At 44.2% G+C, this 18,498-nt stretch overlaps 1 protein-coding gene across 4 annotated transcripts in view; it reads right to left on the bottom strand.

Annotated features, from left to right (window-relative positions):
• The window catches only part of LRRC8D (leucine rich repeat containing 8 VRAC subunit D), a 118,673-nt gene extending 115,409 nt beyond the window's left edge, over positions 1–3,264 (bottom strand). For 2 of the 4 annotated variants that reach the window (XM_050806360.1, XM_050806398.1), the window contains exon 1: positions 2,098–2,398. The gene's annotated coding sequence lies outside the window, so the exon portion shown is untranslated. Of the gene's footprint in view, positions 1–2,097; positions 2,399–2,992 lie in introns of those variants that run through there. The other 2 variants (XM_050806389.1, XM_050806378.1) reach the window with 2 other exon arrangements.
• Positions 3,265–18,498: the final 15,234 nt, after the last annotated feature.

The raw sequence follows: 18,498 nt of genomic DNA, 5'->3' as shown, positions 1-18,498 counted from the left end.
CCCATGTCAAGAACCACCTCCCTTTAAGACCTATTCTGAGGTCTAAGGGCAGGCACTATCGCCATTTTGGACAGGATCATTTTTTGTTTAGGAGGAAGGGGGTTGATGTCCTGTGCACAGTAGGACGCTTATGTAGCATCCCTGTCCTCTAGCCACTAGATAACAGCAGCACCTGCCACCTAGCTATGATAACCATAAATGTCTCCAACATTCCTCAAGGTCTGCTGAGAAGCAAAACTGCCTACTTCTGAGAGCCACTGGTCTTGAAGCAAATGATTAACACCACTGACTTGTGGTTAAGTTTTTCACTAACTAGGTTCCCTCTACCCTCCTTTATTAGTCATATATTCTGTTCCCCCTCCCTGACCACTGTCAAAAGTCAATTCAGATTTCCACTCCTCCCTCAACATACTTCATACACTTTCATCTGGTTCCACACACCCTGGATTCTTAGACAACTATAACTATCTGCTTCTGCTGGCATCCTCATGTGTGCCTGTCTTATCTGCTCTCTGTGATTACTAGGAGAATCCTCTCCTGCCTTGTTAAGATCCCACAGCACCCACTCCAGTTCTCTGCTTCCTGCTGGCACTCAACAAATATTAACTGGTGTTTCTTAGAATGTCAAACACCAGCTCCAATTAAAAATAACTGAAATCCCTTACAAGCTACCACTTCAACAACATAATAATCATGATTACAAAGTTGGGACAAACTTTTGACTTTAATAGCTATTTTGTCAGCAGTACTGAGACAGGAATCAAGTCTAATTTCCAAACTATAGCTACCAAAACAATTTAACTATTTGGACATGACAAACACATCAGAATTTTCTAAAATTATTTTTTAAAAACTCTGCATAATATAAAAATTAAGGGAAAAGGGGGCCTAGTTTTTTTCTTTTTTCTTTTTTTTTTTCCATTAAACTTTAGCGATTTTGAGGAAAAAAGGGGCTAAGTTTTTATCACGTTTTTTAAATGCTGGAAAACACAGCAGGGAGAAAACGATATGAATATGGCTCAATACTTTAACTGTTGCATCATATGCTACTCCACATGGTAATGGAAGGCTGGGTCATCTAAGGACAGTTTCCTCTCCAACCTTCTAATCTGTTAGGTTTTAATCAACATGCACACATACACCCTAAATAAAGACGAGACAAATCTAATACAAAGTGTTCAAATATGTAAATAAACTGTGCCAATTCAAGATTTTGGAATTTTTCCCTGGCTCCATAGATTACCCAATCATTTTATGGGGGGCTCCATAAGTAACCTACAGAGATCAAACACCCCAAATCAACTTTCGTGACTCCTGTTTTAACCACCTAATTTTCATCTCAGATTCTTCCCCATCTTGCACTTGGATCTCAACAGGGATTTAGTTAGTTGGTGTCAAGACAGGTGAAGCAAGAACCCCAACTCTGACCTAGCTGACAGTAGGAGTTTGGTCACTATTTTTGGACTGTAAAAATAAATGCTGCCTGCACACCCCATTTATGGAATATGGTGCAGGGTTCTTCCGACAGGTAAGAAGCAGAGGTCCCAGATGCTTTGGCGAGGAAGGTGTGAATCACTCTCACTCTTGGCACTGGGAGGGGCCCCTTGGTTGTTTATAAGGTAGACAGCCCTCACCATTACTGCAAACGGGAATTCCCTGCCTGTCCAGACTCTTCCAAAGTCCAGTACAAACCACGTAATAGGTGCTCAATAAACGCTGCCTGAACGGAGTTTTACTACCAAAGCTGCCAAGGAAAGTTTCCAGAAGTCAGCTCTTTAGTCCTATCTCTCTTCCAAAATATGTCCTCAAAGTTTTCTTTGTCCAACAAAAAATATTTTTCAAGATCCAAGAGCAAGAAATCTGCGAGGCAACGAGGAGCCAAATATAAGCCCAAGCGGCTCCAGCTGGGCCCCACATTCCGCTAGGACTCCCCCGTACCTATTCCCCATCTCTCCGACTACATCCTGAGTGCGCCCTCCCTCTCACCTCGGCTGTTTCTTTCCCACAACCCTACCTCTACACTTTCGGCCACACTCACCCCAACTGCGTGCTCCTGGGACCTCAGAGCCCACGTCTCCCTCTCCAGCAAGGACCTACCTCTCTTCCCCTCGACCTGCAGCAGTTCTTCTTCACTGCAGCTGGCTTTTTAAGAAATCAAAAAATCTCATTTATCTGCAAGGGATACTCCCTAGTAAAGGGGGACGGAAAGGAGAAGGCCCCTATAAACCCTCTAGTAACCGGAGGTGCTGGTCTTCCTGGCAACCACCCCCAATTCTCCTCCTTTCCAAGCTCCTGAACAGGATTTGAGCAGAAGTCCCGCTCCCAAGAGCCCACGCCTCCAAACAAGCTAGAAGCGGATTATACCGGTACCCAACCCGGAGATGGCCCGCGGCCGGCTGGGTGCACCTGCGGGCCCCCAGCTCCCTCCCACAGGCGCCGGGGGCGGGGCGCCGGCCTTCACCTCCCTGCCCCCGCCCGCTGGGCTCCCAGCGCAGCCCACCCGGCACAGGAAGGAAGCGAAGGAGAGGCGATTCTGGAGAAGTTAAAGGGCTCACCTTATGGACACCGGGGCAGCAAGGCCAGACACCAAACACCCACCTCCGGGAGGAACCAGCGGAGCCGAAACCACCTCTCCCCGCCTTTCGGACTGGGCGGAGGGAGGCAAGAGAAGGGAGAGCGCGCGAGGGGTCCAGGAGCCAGGCAACCGCACTCCCCTCCCGCAGGGCTAGCAGCCCGGGGCCGAAGCGGCCGACGCTCAGACTGCAGAAAGCGGAACAATCTCCCAGGCCCCAGGGGCAGCAAACGGGAGCCCACTCCGCTCGCCACCACCTCCTCGCGACCCCCGGACGTCCCCGAATGAGTTCCCGGCCGCAACCTCAGCTCGGGCCGCGGCGCCTGCGCCAGGGTTGCGCGCTTCGGCTCGGCGCGGCTCCACCTGCGCGTCGCCTTCCCTCGCAGCCCCCGGCCCCTCCCGGGAGAGGTGCGCACCAACCTTGGGGGGCAGCTCGGCCGCCGAGCCACGGCTTATGCTGAGGCCGGAGGTGGCGGCATCACCCGCGGCGGGCGGCGGCTGCACCGGGACGCGCCGGGGCGGCGAAGGCGCGCTGCGCCCTGTACCCTGCTCCCGCGACCCCGCCCGCGGTTGCCACCTCGAAGCGCGGCGGAGGAGCCGGGGCACCACGGGCGGCGGCAGCGGCAGCAGCGGCGACGGGAGCAGCAGCACATGACTCTGTAACGAGGGGAATTAGACAAAGCGTAACATGGACTCCGGGCCAGTGCAGGCGCTGCAGCTCTGGGACCAACCGCAGCCGGCGAGCGCCGCGACTGGCCCGGCCGCAGCCAATGGGGCGGGCCCGGGCCTCCATGTGATTGCGAGCACTTTCTCCGGTCGCCCTGCAGCGCCTGACCGGACCGGGTCTGTGTGGCGAGGGAGGTGGCCCGGGGTTGGAGACTGACGGCGAGCGACTGCTAGATGCTGAGCAGGTGGTTGGGAGGGGAAGAACGGCAGCCTACATCACCATCGCCGTAATGCTTTGTCAAGCGCCCACCTGGGCAGGGTTCGGTGCCGGGCAGGCGCCGCTGCCAATCAGCTGCGAGGCAAGCTCAGGAACCTTCACCCGTCCTGGGCGAAGGAGTCGGTCCCGTCGACTAAAACTCTGCTATTAAGACTTGGCGCTGGGGTTGGGGGGATTGAATTACACTACAAAGTCACTTAAGTGCCTTCCAACTCTAAGGAGAAAGTATTTTTCTGAGCTTTGGGGCACACACAACTACTTGGCATGGATAGTTTCTCAGCTTCATGTGTTCCGTCTGCTATTAAAGCTGTATTGGAAAGTCGGCTCTCGTTTTTATCTGAGTCCGCCCCTTTCATCCTATTCTTTTCGTCAAAAATATCTTACATCTGAAAAAGGCAGATGAAAGATTGTTCTATGCTAAGAGAGTTTTGCAGCCCGATAGTGTCACCCTTTTTTGTTGTTGTTGTTGTTGCAGGATCAAGGTTCATTTGCAGTCTTTTTTGTGGGTGAGCGGAGGCAGGGGCCAAGAAATAAATTAAGGCGAGATATTTGGAATTATTTGGTTGTAACAGAATATGTGGTTCAACCCAGTGCTTTAGTACCTTCTTTTATCTGAATCCATGTGTTTCTGTAAACCATGGGAAGTCTAATCTGTCTTCTACCAATGTCTCTCCATGTCAGCAAATGTTCAATCAACGTTTACCCAGCATCTAAATATTCTTAATAAGCATGCTGCACAAATGTTACAGGTACTCAGGAAGGTGTCGGTTCAGAGATAGTGAGACATTAAAGAGAATGATTGTCTAGGGTTTCAGAAAAGGATTCAGAGAGATGATAGAATTGACCCTTGGATGGTGAGCACTTGGCCATCAGGCATTGGACATGAAGAGCAGCCCAAACAGGAACATGAACAGAGAGGTCCAGAATACACTCAAGGGACCGTCCGAGACTCGTTACAAGAGTGACACCGGATTCTGAGCCCTCGGCCCTTTTGCTCTCACTTTCCTTCCCCATCCCTCCTTGCCAGCAGCCACTCCTGTTCCACACACTGCCAAGAAGGAGGTGTGTGGGCAGGGAGTGTGTGTAAGTGATCTAATCAGTGTCAGGTTTGCTGATCTAAGAGATGAGATCAACTAGTGGTGTGATCTCTAGTGGTGTGATATTTTGATTGAAAACAGCCCACTCTTATAATGAATTTGGAATGTGTTGCTGTTTGTAAAAGATAAAAATAAAAATAAAAAAAATTGTAGGCCCGGCGCGGTGGTTCACACCTGTAATCCCGGTACTTTGGGAAGCTGAGGCGGGAGGATCACGAGGTCAGGAGTTCGAGACCAGCCTGACCAACATGGTGAAAACCCGTGTCTACTAAAAATACAAAAATTAGCTGGGCGTGGTGGCACGCGCCTGTGATCCCAGCTACTCAGGAGGCTGAGGCAGGAGAATTGATTGAACCCGGGAGGTGGAGGTTGCAGTGAGCTGACATGGTGCCACTGCACTCCAGTCTGGGCAACAGAGTGAGACTCCGTCTCAAAAAAACCAAACAAACAAACAAAAAAAACCCCAGTCTTCTGTACTTTGTTCTTTTGATCTTCCCTGGGTTTTAAATTGTGATTCTAGATTTGAAAAACATGATTTCAAGATTGGTATAAATTGAGAAAAGAAAAAAGTGATATTCAGAAAACAGTCAAATGTGGAGAAATAGACATTCTCACACACTTGTAAAAGTAAGAGGAAATTGGACAATCCCTTTGGAGGACATTTGGAAATTTTTGATAAATAGGTGTGTTCCCTTTGAACAGGTAATTGCATGTGTAAGGGTTTGTACTTTAAGCATATATGTGCAAAAGTTATATCAGAAATATTTACACATGTACAAAAATATGTATATACGTGTCTTATTGCAGCATTGTTTGTAATAGTGGAAACATGTAATGGTGTAAAAATCAAATAATAAAGTCCCAGTAGGAAACTGTTTAAGCAATTTTTGCTAGATCTGTAAAAGGAAACCATAAGCAGCCATGAACAAAAATAAGCTAGATCTATTTTTACCTACATGGAAGAATGTCCAAAATCTGTAAGCGAAAAAAAAAAAAAAAAAAAAAGGCTGCAGAACAATATGAATAGTATGATTCCATTTTTTGTATTTTTTTGCATTAAGATATACATGTTATTAAATGTATGCTTCAGAAGAAATCTGGAAGCATATATAACAGGATGTTAATGGTGATTATCTCTGGGTGTGGGATTACTGGGCCTTTCATTAAGTTCTGTATGTTTGAATTGTTTTTATATTGAGCACATATTACTTTGATAATCAGAAACGTAATTTTAAAAATTTAAAGGATTGTTTTAGAGTATATTCAGGCTATTATAACAAAATACCATAAGCTGGGTGGCTTATAAGCAACAGAAATTGGCTGGGTGTGGTGGTTTATGTCTGTCATCCCAGCACTTTGGAAGACCCAGGCTGGAGGATCACCTGAGGTCAGGAGTTTGAGACCTGCCTGGCCAACATGGTGAAACCCTGTCTCTACTAAAAATAAAAAAATTAGCTATGAGTGGTGTCAGGCACCTGTAATCCCAGCTACTCTGGAGGCTGAGGCAGGAGAATCACTTGAACCCAGGAGGTGGAGGTTGCAATGAGCCAAGATCATGCCACTGCACTCCAGCCTGGGTGACAGAGTGAGGCTCTGTCTCAAAAAAATAAATAAAATAAATAAAATAAAAAATTCTTACAGTCTGGGAGCTAGGAAGTTCAAGGCAACAGCAGATTCCACATCTGTGTGTGTGTGTGTGTGTGTGCGCGCGCACGCGCGCGCCTTCTTTCTGGTTCATAGAGGGTGACTTCTTGCTGTATCTTCATATAGTGGAAGAAGGAGTGAAGGTCTCTCTCAGGCCTCCTTTTTAAGGCCACTAATCCCATTCATGAAGGCTCTGCCATCATGACCTAATGCCTCCCAAAGGAACCACCTCCTAATACCATCATTTTAGGGGTTAGGATTTCAACATATAAAATGGAGGGGCGGGGGGGACACAATATTCAGACTATAGCATGGATAAAATTAGTAAGAAGTCTACCAGTGATAAGTAATGAAAAATAACTGATCATCTACAATGTAAAAACAAAAAAAGCCCATCAGCTTCTTTTCCATAAAAAACAGAACAGAGGCAGCAAAGGACAACTGATTTGACGTTGGGTTCAGAATGAAGAAATATGATGGAAAAGGAATCTGAGTCTACTCTAGACATATCTACAGAGAAACACAGGGCTTCTAGGAAGTTCTGTTCAACAAAAACTTATAGAGCACTTACCATCCTTTGCTACTTGTTATAGTTAAGAATTGGCAACTGTTTCAGCACTTGGTAAATCTGTATCACAATAGTAACAACTAATACTTACATAGGTCCTCTTCCAAATACTTTACACATACCTGTAGTCTTCACAGCAACCGCATGAGATACTATCCTCATCTAATAGATGGGAAACAGAAGGCTTTAAGGAGGCTCTGTGACTAGCTCAATACCACATAGACTTTAACTGACAGCTAGATTTTTAAGTCAGGTGGCCTGGCTCTAGAGGTCCAAGCGCTTAATCACAGTTCTGTCTAAAAGGACCATGTAAGATAAAGGGCATTATTTGTGCATCTCCTCTTACCAAGTATGATGATTCTAACTTGATTTGTTCTTACCTAAACTATAGCATGCTTCAAGACAATCCATAATACTTCTGAATGAGGGAATGAATATTGACTTTCCTACAAAGGAAGAATCTGAGCTCCTTGGAGGAGTGATTTTGCATTCTTCAATTTTATCACCTAGTAGAGTGCCGAACATATGGTAGGCAATATGGGTTTCAATAATCTGTAAACATGTTTTTGAAAAATTGTGCAGCAATCAAACTGTAAATTGATCTCAGATGCACTGAGGTGGCTTATGAGTAATGTCATGATGAATTCCTTGTAGAATGAAAAATAGCCCTGGGGGGAAGGGGCTAAATAGGGATATACCTTCATAGTCATATACAAATAAATGTACAGTATATTTGCTTGAAAGTGGTATTAATGCTGAAGAGTTTCAAATTAGTTGAGCCTCTCTCTCACCTCTCTCGGTTTCCTCATCTCTGAAGTGGGAATACCAATACATACTTCAGTTTATTATGAGGGAAATAATTAAATGACATAAGACATGGAAAGGGCTTAGCCAAGTGCTGAATAGGCATTGCTCAGTAAATGTTACCTAAGTGCAACCACATATTATAAGTGTGACCAAATTTCTTAATCTAGTGTGACTCTTAAGAATGTAATATAATATGCAATATGCAATATCTAGAGCACCTTCTTATTGTCAAAAGACAGGAACTCAATACATATTATGCTTTAAAATTACATGGTAGGCGTTCAGTCTAAGTAAATGGTAAAACAAATGTTTTCTCATTTTCTTTCCTCCCCTGTGCTACCTACTATTTTAATCTTTTCTATTATTTGTATGGGTTAGACCCATTTCAATATTTCTTTATATGAATTAAACCCATTTCACTTCTCAGACTTACTTAAATTCTTATGGGTTGTTTTTTGTTTGTTTGTTTTCTGAGACAGGTTCTTGCCCTGTCACCCAGCCTGGAATGCACTGGTGCCGTCACCACTCTCTGTAGCCCAGACCTCCTGGGCTCAAGCAATCCTTCCATCTCAGCCTCCCCAGAGCTGGGACCACAGCATGCACCACCATGCCCAGCTAATTTAAAAGAAAAAATTTTCATAGAGACCAGGCCTCACCATATTGACCAGGCTTAAACTCTTAGCCTCATAGTTAGCTAAAGAGGCAAACTGTCTCCATTCCTCACAGCTAAGGAAATTGAAATGATGAAGACTAGACTAGCAATGAGCAGGTTGAAAGGGGAGAAGCACTGTGGAGGAAATGGAGCTGGGCGGAGTGTGGGGGATAACCCTCTGCGAATACGAAGCAACATCAAGTCCAAAGAGGAAGGGAAATTGCCAGACTGCTATAGTTAGAAATAATATGGCGAAATTGAAACTAGAAAAACTAAGGGTACATGTCTTAACCACAAAAAGAAGAAAGAAGTGGATCTGTGCCTCCTAAAATGGATTCATAGGGCTGGGTGTGGTGGCTCACTCCTGTAATCCCAGCACTTTGGGAGGCTGAGATGGGAGGACTGCTTGAGGCCAGGAGTTCGAGACCAGACTGGTCAACGTAGCAAGACCCCCGTCTCTATTTAAATAAAAATAATAAATGTATTTGGAGAGTGGTAAAATTAGGGTTACCTATCTAAGTGAGTGGGTGCTTCTTAATAGGTAACCATGAAATAAGTGTTCCCTTCACTAAATTGTAAAAAGGAAAATATACCAAATTCAACTGCCTATGAATTTGTACCCATATACTCCACCTTCTTGCCTGCTTCTACTATGGATGGATCTCAAAAGAATTGTCTGTACTCATTGTCTCCAATTCATCCCCCGCCCCCATCTTAAACTTAATTGAATCAGGGTTTTACTCCCAAAGCATCACTAAAACTGATCTTGCCAAGGAAAACAATGACTTCCATACTGCTAAATACAGTCAACAATTCTTGGTCCTTATTTGACCTCTCAGCAGCACTGGACACCATTGAATACTACTGCCTCTTCAAGTGGACTTCTCTTGCCTTTCAGGACACCAAACTCACTCCCTTCAATGAGTTCATCCGGTTATATAGCTTTGAATTCCCCTTCTATGCCAACAACTCTGCATTTATATTTCTTACTCAGTCCTCTTCCCTGAGCTCCAGCTTGTGTTTCTGACTGCCTAGTTGGGTTTCTTACTTTCACATCTAATAGTCACCTCAAACTCCACATCTTCAAAACTGAACTCCTGATTTCTCCCCAAAACTCGTGCACCCCACATAGCTTTACCCCTTACTAAATGGCAATTCCATTCTTCCAGTTGCCTGGGCTAAAAGCCCCAAGTTATCCCTGACTCTTTATCTCATGCAACTCATATTGAAGTAGGAAATTCTGTTGGCTCTACTTTCTAACTATGCACTTCCATGGCTACCACCTTGGTCCCATCCACTATCATCTCTCTTCTCGATTAACTCATTAGTCATCTGATTAGTCTACGTACTTCTGCTTCTATCCTACTCCTCTCCACAGTCTATTCTCAGCAGCAGCCAGAGTGATCATTTTAATATGTGTCTGACTGCCTCACTCCTTTGCCCAAACCCTGTGATCACTCCCCATTTTACTCAGAGTAAAGCCAAAGTCCTTACGGTGACTTGTGACGTTCTTACATGATCTGCATACCACACACCAAATGTCACTCAGAGACGCATACCCAGACAACCATATCTAAAATTGGAACCCACTCCCTGCCTGCTTCCGTTCCCATCACCTTGCTTCATTATTTTCCCTTGGGCACTTACCACTTGCTTATTATATTTTTTGTTTGTTATCTATCTTTTCCTGCTAGAATATAAGCTTTTTGCAGATAGGAAATTGTATCTGTTTTGCCCATATGTATTTAGAATAATGTCTGGCACATAGTACCCACTGAATAATTATTTTATGATTAATTAATGAATTTATTTCAGATTTCTAATCAGTAGTAAATGCAGGAAAATTTTTCCCGGGAAGAGATTTTTCCACATCATGTTGTTCTCTGAGGTTTGTTAATTGAAAAAAGGTATTCATACTCAGAGTTTCCAAATCATACATACCTATTGCTAAAACAGCACCTAGTCGTTTACATGGCAGAAGAAGAAACTTAGTGGAAAACATTACCATTTTTGCTAATCTCTCTCTCTTTTTTTTTTTTTTTCTTTGAGATGGAGTTTCACTCTCATTGCCCAGGCTAGAATGCAATGGCATGATCTCGGCTTACCGCAACCTTCGCCTCCCTGGGTTCAAGCGATTCTCCTGCCTCCGCCTCCCGAGTAGCTGGGATTACAGGCATGTGCCATCACGCCCCAGCTCATTTTGTATTTTTAGTAGAGATGGGGTTTCTCCATGTTGGTCAGGCTGGTCTCGAACTCCTGTCCTTAGGTGATCCACCCCCAACCCCGGCCTCCCAAAGTGCTAGGATTACAGGCACCAGCCACCATGCCTGGCCAATTTTTGCTAATCTCTTATAAGGAAAAACAATCTGATCTGACTTAACAAGAAACAAAATTTCTAAATAGTAATTCCAAAGTCCTAAATTATATTCTAATTAAGGAAAACATTTAAACAAAGTAACACAATAGTGAAAAGAATAAGAGCAGATTAAACATTCATTTTCTTGTAACATATTATTTACTTTAAAACTCATGTTGTGCAGTAAGGCTGCTATGTATTCTAATTGGCTAAAATAAAAGGTTTAAGTGAGAGTAAAAGAACGACATAAAATAGCAAGGGAATCTAAGTTTTTCCAACTGAAAGTTGAAATGGCAAAAAAAAAAAAAAAAAAAAAAAAAAAAAAAAAAAAATCCTTGGGAAAATCACCATAAGACAAGAATTGAGCAATTCTTAAAAAATTAAAAAGCTCCCAAAGCAAACTGATTTGTATGGTCACCTGAAAAGAGGAAGAGTAATTGCTGTTCCCAAATGGTGAGTTGAATGTTTAGAAATCCACATGGAAATTACTTTGTTAGTATGTCTCCTCATAGCTCTTGTCTGTGGGAAGAGAAGATGAGCACAGCCAGAAACCTTAAATGTCAAGATGAGGCTGAGCAGTGCCTGCGCTGGAGAGAGGAATGTAGGAACAGGAAGAGAGAAGCCAGCTTGTGGAGTTTTCTTACTCATGGGTGAAATTCTAGCATTCTGGCTTTAAAAGATTAATGTATCTGAGCATTGTTTGAAATTTCACCTCACAGCTTCTCAAAGCAGCAAAACCTGGAGATGATTTGAAAGTAAAGTTCGGACTGAGAGGTTGTAGCCCTGGAACTAAAAGTCGGCGTCATCCTAACGTGAGTGGCTCCCTGGGCAACACAGATGCACAGAAGAAGGCAGCAGTCCTGTCTCCTGTTCCTGATCAGTCTCGAAGTTGGAGCCCTTGCTCAGCTCAGGCAGGGAACCTAAGCCAAAGGGGAGTGTGATGCTTACATTTAGGTGTCAATTTGATTAGGTTAAGAGACACACAGATTGCTGGTAAGGCATTATTTCTGGGTATGTCTGAGGGTGTTTCCGGAAGACACCGGCATTTAACTCAGTGGACTGAGTAAGGAAGATCCACCTTCACCAATGAAAGCCAGCACCGTCCAATCAGTTGAGAGTCCAGATAGAACAAAAAGGCAAAGGAAATGCGAATTCAAATTCCTTTCTGGAGCCGGGACAGCCAACTTCTCCTGTCCTTGGACATCAGAACTCCAGGCTCTCAGGCCTTCACACTCCTGGCCTTGCACTAACGGCCCCCTAGGATGTCAGGCCTGCAGCCTCAGACTGAGAATTATGCCATCGGCTCCCCCTGGTTCTCAGGCCTCTGGCCTCAGACTGAATTACACCACTGGTTTGCCCAGTTCTCGAGTTGGTAGAAGGCAGATCGTGGGACTGCTTAGCTTCCATAATCACATGAGCCAATTCCCATCATAAATTCTCTTTTACATATCTCTCTATATAAATACACTATTAGATCCATTTCTTGAGAGAACCCTTACTAATAAAGGGGGCTGAGACCATGAGTCTAAATCATCCACTCACGAGACTAGCTGACCAGCTGCCTCCCATTCCTGAGCCTCTATGATATCCCCTGGAAGTTTATCTCCAGCATATCAACAAATAGTTCTCCTGACACTTTCCTCAGGAACATTGACCTATCTCCTAAAATCTGATCTTCCTTCTCTTTCAAATGGAGAAAGAGTTTTACGAGTTAACTATGTTAGTCTTTCTTCTTTTCTTGTGTGACACCTGGCTGACAAGCTTATAGGCCCAAGGCCTACAAATGTGTTTTCACTACACGGTGTTCTAAGATTTTTAATATTAGTTGCTGATATTTAGTAATTAGGAGATTTCACATAAACGCCTAGATTTCCAGCACCTTTTACCATCCAGAACAAAGTGCAAAGTAGGGTGAGGAACAACCCAGAAAAGGATTCTGACAGCTGTTTGAGTGGTAAACATTGGATCGGGGTAATCCTCTTGGAGAGGGCTAGAACTCAAAGCTCTGACACCTACCCTCACTACTCTGAGGCGTTCACTGTAAGATGCAATCACGTATTGCTTTTTGTGTTCCCTGCTATTTCATGTAGGTTTCTTTCAACTCTCCCAACTAGGACCTAGACTCTGTCTTAAGTTTCTTCAGTCTCCCCCACTGCCTTGCCCAGTGATGAGTCAGTGATTATTAATTTATGAAATAATGCCTATATTCAATTCTTGTTATTATTTGTTCTCCTTGTCATTGCCATATATGCATGCTTTCAAAAAGCATTTATTTATATACATGATCAATAATAACCTTTACTGAGTACTTGCTTACTGTGAGCCAACCATTGTGCTCGAAATGCCCATATCAATAAAGCATACTCTTGCATCTTTATGAGGCCACAGTCTGTAAGGAGAGACAGACATTCAGATAGAAAGATTATACTTTGCCTTGGGTGCATCAAGGGAGCCTTCAGCGAGGAGATGATATTTTTTGCTGGGTCCCAGAAGATGAATAGAAGTTCACCTAGTGGATAAGACAGGGAAGGTTCTACCAACAGAGGGAACAGTATGAGCACAGGCATGGAGCTTGTCTTCATGCCCATTCTATCATGTAGCATGAGACAAGCAATGAGGCCTGTTCTAGACCTAAATTTAATGAGCCACTGAATAAGGATTACACAATTTCTGTTTACACTGTGCATAAAGCAAAAGCCTTGGCTGCTTTTGCCTCACTAGCAAACATGCAAGTAAAGAACTCAGAAAATTGCTTTTTTTGATGGAGGTTTGTTGACTTTTTAACCTCTCATCAAGAGTCTAAACACGAAACTCTTTGCCTTTTTCATTATGAGCACTAGACTTGAGTGGCAACTCAAAAGAATTGCTCTTCTTATCCTGTCTCCTTTTGATTAATTAATCAAAGTTGTATACATCATGAATAAATACTTCACACTCATTTTGATCACAAGTAATTTTTTATGTAATAAACTTAAAAAATATTCCTGTCATGCACAAATTTCTCCTTCATTTCTTAGCATCTTAAGAATCTTTTCTTTTAGCCAACATAGCCAGACAGTACTTTGTCCTGCTTTAAGCAAACACTTTTATCTTCTGAGTTATCATGGAATGCTTGAAATAACATGGATTCTAAAGAAAAATTCTAAAGAATGGTACATTATAACACTAACACTGTTCAGAGAGAATGGGCTAATTATCCAAGGAGGAAGGTCTTCCTCTGATGAAGTCTTAAGTTCCTCCCTCTCTTGTCCCCAGACCTTAGACACACCAGTAGCAGTTAAATAAGGCTGTGTTTGCATGCCTCACATTGCGTTCAGAAACCCCTGGTCAGAGAGGGTTTATTGTAACCCCATTAGGTAAAGGCATGGCTGAGCCCCAATTTAGAAGGTCACGGTGATAATAGGGAAAGGAATCAGGCGACTTTGGAACAACCAGCATGGTTGGGTATGAGCACCAGTAAGAATAGGGCTTTACTTTCATGACTGGAAAGACCTCCATGATACTTCAGTTAAAATCCAGAGGGCAAATGGTCATGTCCTAACTGCTGTGACATGAATGGGGGCAGTCCTGTAATTTGTGACTTGGACCTCTTGCCTTGTAGGACAGTTGAGAACGATTCTCTAGGATCAACTTTGACCCAAAGGGACTCTTGAGTTTGGATGGATGAATGACGAAAATGTTTATTGCCACAGTGTTTTATTCTCTGCAAGAGCTCGAGCTCTTTTTTGTTTGGTTAGTTGCTGGTTTTGGTGGTGGTGGTGGTGTGTGCGCGTGTGTGTGTGTGTTAGTTTTACATGATAATGAACAAAAATCTGAAATGTTGCTTATTTTCTCCCACTTGCTTCATATCATTCATACTCCTGGCTGATTCAAAGCAAAGATAGAGAATCTGGAGGTGCAAGATGCTGGAAGCAGCTTTGGGCAGCCAGGACTTCTCATTGCCCAGGAACTCATCCCTCCTCCCACACCCTGCCCTCTGCAACCCTGAGTTCCTTCTCTAAACCTCCACCTAAATCTTCACTTTCTTTTAAGGTTCATTTTAAACCCCAATGTTGCGTGTTCGTGATGTTGTGTGGAGGCTGCTGTCCAAAAATAAACTATTGTATTGCACAGGGAGAAGGCGGGTTTTCGGAGGCGTGCCAGCTAACCGTGGTGTTCTGTAGCACTTATTGGTTCATGTCTGCAAATTTTCTTTTTCTACAAAAAGTTAAATGGGGCTCATTAAGCTCCTCTGGTGTAAATTTTTAAAAGAAAGGACAAGTTAAAAATAGTCTGAGCACAAGTATTAGAGGCTTAGGGTTGTTAGGAAGAACTGATGATGAGGTCTGGAGAGGTGTTTTCACAATTGAATTTCACAGCCCTGCAGCAGCGGCAGACCTCCAGCCGGAAGGGAAAGCCGGAGGGCTAGGAGAGAGAAACCTTGAGGGGCAGAGTAGTGGTTCCGAGGATGGACTCACATTCAGGTCCCGTTCAGTGTGGATTTTATCAAGCACCTACTAACATATAAGCTATTAAACGGTAATAATGAAGTTCCTCACCCATGTCTGCTTAGGAAATCAGGATCTTGGTACAATTTCATGAAAGAGTTGGGACGGAAAAATCTAAAGGACCATCTCATTTTGAGGTTTCAGCCCTTTGAAGAAGATAGCTGTCCTAACTCATCAAAGGATGATAAGGCCTTGCCTGCTGTGTGTTGTCAAAAAAGAGAAGACAAGACAAACAGGTAACCAGCGTGTGAATACAGCACTACCCCTCACTAATGACCCCCTGTGCTGAAAGCTAAGGTAGGAGGCTTCAAGCTGCAGTACATTGTATCAGTGAAAGGAAAGTCAAGGAGAGCCTGGGAGATGAAATTTCGTCATCAACGAGCACTCTGTAGCCAGGAGCTTTACCAAGGGTTTAGATGCCGGCTGCGGGGGTGTTGCTTGTGGACTGAGCATATGCAAGTTTGTGCATCTCTGACATCTGAGCCAGCTCTCCTCTGACAACCGCCTCCCAGGTCTCCGTGGTGATGCCCACCACACCAGTTCCCGGTGACTTAGGGGCCCTTTTGTTTGTATCAGCGTTCATTTGGATTTCCAAATATGTGAACCTTTGCACTGCCTCCTGGAAGGACAATGAGAAAAGTGGGTTGGGAAGGAATGACTCATTCTATAGGAGGGAGGGAAAAGCTCCAGCCTCTCCCTAGGTTAAGTCCCTGCTATTCCCCCTCGGGGCAGGTCATGTGGAACACATGGGGTTGACTTAGAAGATGTTGAAAGTGTCATCCAGGGATGACTTCTGGGACTTGGGCTCTAACCCCCGCCTTCCCTGCCTGAGAACCATACTGAGAGGCCATCAGGTGAGAGATTAAAGCAGCGGCAGTCACTTGGCAGAGATGTGGTAGGGGTATGCAGGCACCAGATTGTGGACCTGGATGACCTGTGAGGCCTTTGTAACCCTATGACATTAGGGTTCCACAGATCTGGGTGATAGCTCCTGAGTCCAAGGAAGCTCAGTGCAGGAGTAGTTGCACAAGCACTGGTGGTGGCCAAGGAGGCTCCTTTCCTGTGTCTGGCTCATGCTACGGGCTCTGGAGCCTCGCCCTCCTTACTCTTTTGCTGAGCCATCCTCATAGTAACTCACCCTAACTAACAGCAATAATTCTGTGGGCCTGACTTCTGGAGTGCATGTGAATATTATAAACCATTTATTAAGAGATTATTATTTGTCAGCACCATGCAGGAATTTTACCTACATTATCTCATTTATTAATCAGCCACGTCCAGGTTCAAATCCTGACTGTACTATTTGATATCTGGGTCACTTTAGGCAAATTACTTAACCTCTCTGAGCTATATTATTCAACTCGGCTGCCATAACAGGATACCATAAACAGGGTGGTTTAAACAACAGAAATTTATTTTCTCATAGTTCTGAAGACTGGAAGTCTAAGATCAAGATGCCAGCAGGGTTGGTGTCTGGGCGTCTGGCGAGCGGCCTGTCTTTAAGTAGCACATGGCTGCCTTCTCACTGTGTCTTCATGAGGCCTTTCTTTGGTGCAAAAACCTCACATGTCCTTTCTTGGAGGGGAGGGGATGAAGAGAGAGAGTTTTCCCTGGGTCTCTCTCTTTCTTTTTTTTTTGAGACAGGGTCTTGCCCTGTCTCCCAGATTGGAGTGCAGTGGCACAATCATGACTCTGCAATCTCTACTCCGAGGCTCAAGCAATCCTCCAACCCCAGCCTCTCGTGTAGGTGGGACTACAGGTGCACCATCACACCCAACTAATTTTTAAATTTTTTGTAGAAACAAGGTCTCACTGTATTGTCCAGGCTGGTCTCAAACTCCTGGGCTCAGGTGATCCTCCCACCTCAGCCTCCCAAAGTGCTGGGATTATAGGTGTGTGGCACTGTGCTTGGCCTTCTAGTGTCTCTTCTAATAAGGACACTAAACCTGTTTGATCAGGGCCCCACTCTTATGACCTCATTTAACCTTAAATATGTTCTTTGAGGTCCCATCTCCAAATACAGCCACAGCAGGAGTTAGAGCTTCAACATACGAATTTTGGGGGATCACAAACCTTGACTCTATGACAGCCAATTTCCTCAGTAGTAAAATGTGACTAGAAGTGGCACTTGGATAGCTGAGAGGATTAAATATGGAATGCGTGGAAAGTGCCTAGCAGAGTGCTAAATCATGCTAACCACTGCTAATATGTGCCAGAAGTGGTGTTATTATTATTAGACCTACGTTACACAGGCAGCCCAGGCTGCTGGTAGCATAACTAGTAACAAGAGGCAGCTACGGTATTCAACATGGGTTTGTGGGTCTTTAAAGCCTGTCTTTTTTTTACCCCGCATTGTGCTTCATTGCTTCTTAAGACTCATGTAGCAATTATAAGACCCAGAATCATTTGAACTCTCCTCAGAGTGGAATAGCGTCATCTCTTGTTTCCTATTAATAGTTAAACACACTGGCATATAGATCACAAAATGGTGTCACTTTAAATATCACACCCTCAAGTTCGGGGACTATGTCTTACACATATTTGACTTCCCAGTGTCCGGTGTAGTGGCTTTCACATCAAAGACTCCCAATAAATATGTACTAATTGAACTGTATTAGATCCACAGGGAAAATGAAGTTAGTGAAGTAACCCGGGCTCTCCAGCTCCCCTTGGCCATCCCTGGGTGCCCCATTCTGACCCCAAAGGCCATTGTCCCCACACTTCACATGCCCTTTGAAATAAGGTAATTTTTAACAGTGTTTCTTCTCTGTATTTCTCTCTTTAATCATTCTTCTCACTTTGTTCATTCACTTATCTATAAACAATCATTAAGTGCTTATCCAATATCAGGCTCTGTTTCTAGAGTTGGGATAAGAAAACCAAAGGTCCTGTCCTCACAAAGAGGGTACGGCAAGTATCTAGTGGGTGAGGTTGGAATAAAGTTTCTAAGGGAAGGCAAAGACATGTGCATCATGTGCCATGCCCTGGTGGGAGAGGTGGAGGGTACCTTGGGAACATGTGGCAGGAGTGCATTCCTGGACTTGAGCAATAAGATCACTTAGAGCCATCCAGACTGAGCCATGAAGTGGGGTGGGAGCTATACAGGTAAAGGGCATGGGGGGAGAGTTATGGTGTAGGTGAAGAGAAGTGCTGGGGAACTGTCAGCCCGATGGGGATCTGATGGCTATGAAAGGGAGGAATAGGAAAGAAGAGAAAATGAGGTCTCTGCCCTCTAAGAGCTTCTACCCTTCAGAAACAAAATGTATGGAAGTGTGGCAGCTTGAGAAAATGTTTCAAGTAGTAGTAACAAATGGCAAATCATATAATTAGAAGAATACAACAAGAGGTATTTTGCCAAGATGAGGTTCACAG

Source organism: Macaca thibetana, chromosome 1, assembly GCF_024542745.1.
Source record: "Macaca thibetana thibetana isolate TM-01 chromosome 1, ASM2454274v1, whole genome shotgun sequence".
NCBI lineage: Eukaryota > Metazoa > Chordata > Mammalia > Primates > Cercopithecidae > Macaca > Macaca thibetana.
The sequence above is the reverse complement of the archived record's forward strand: the minus strand, read 5'-3'. Positions and strand labels throughout refer to the sequence as shown.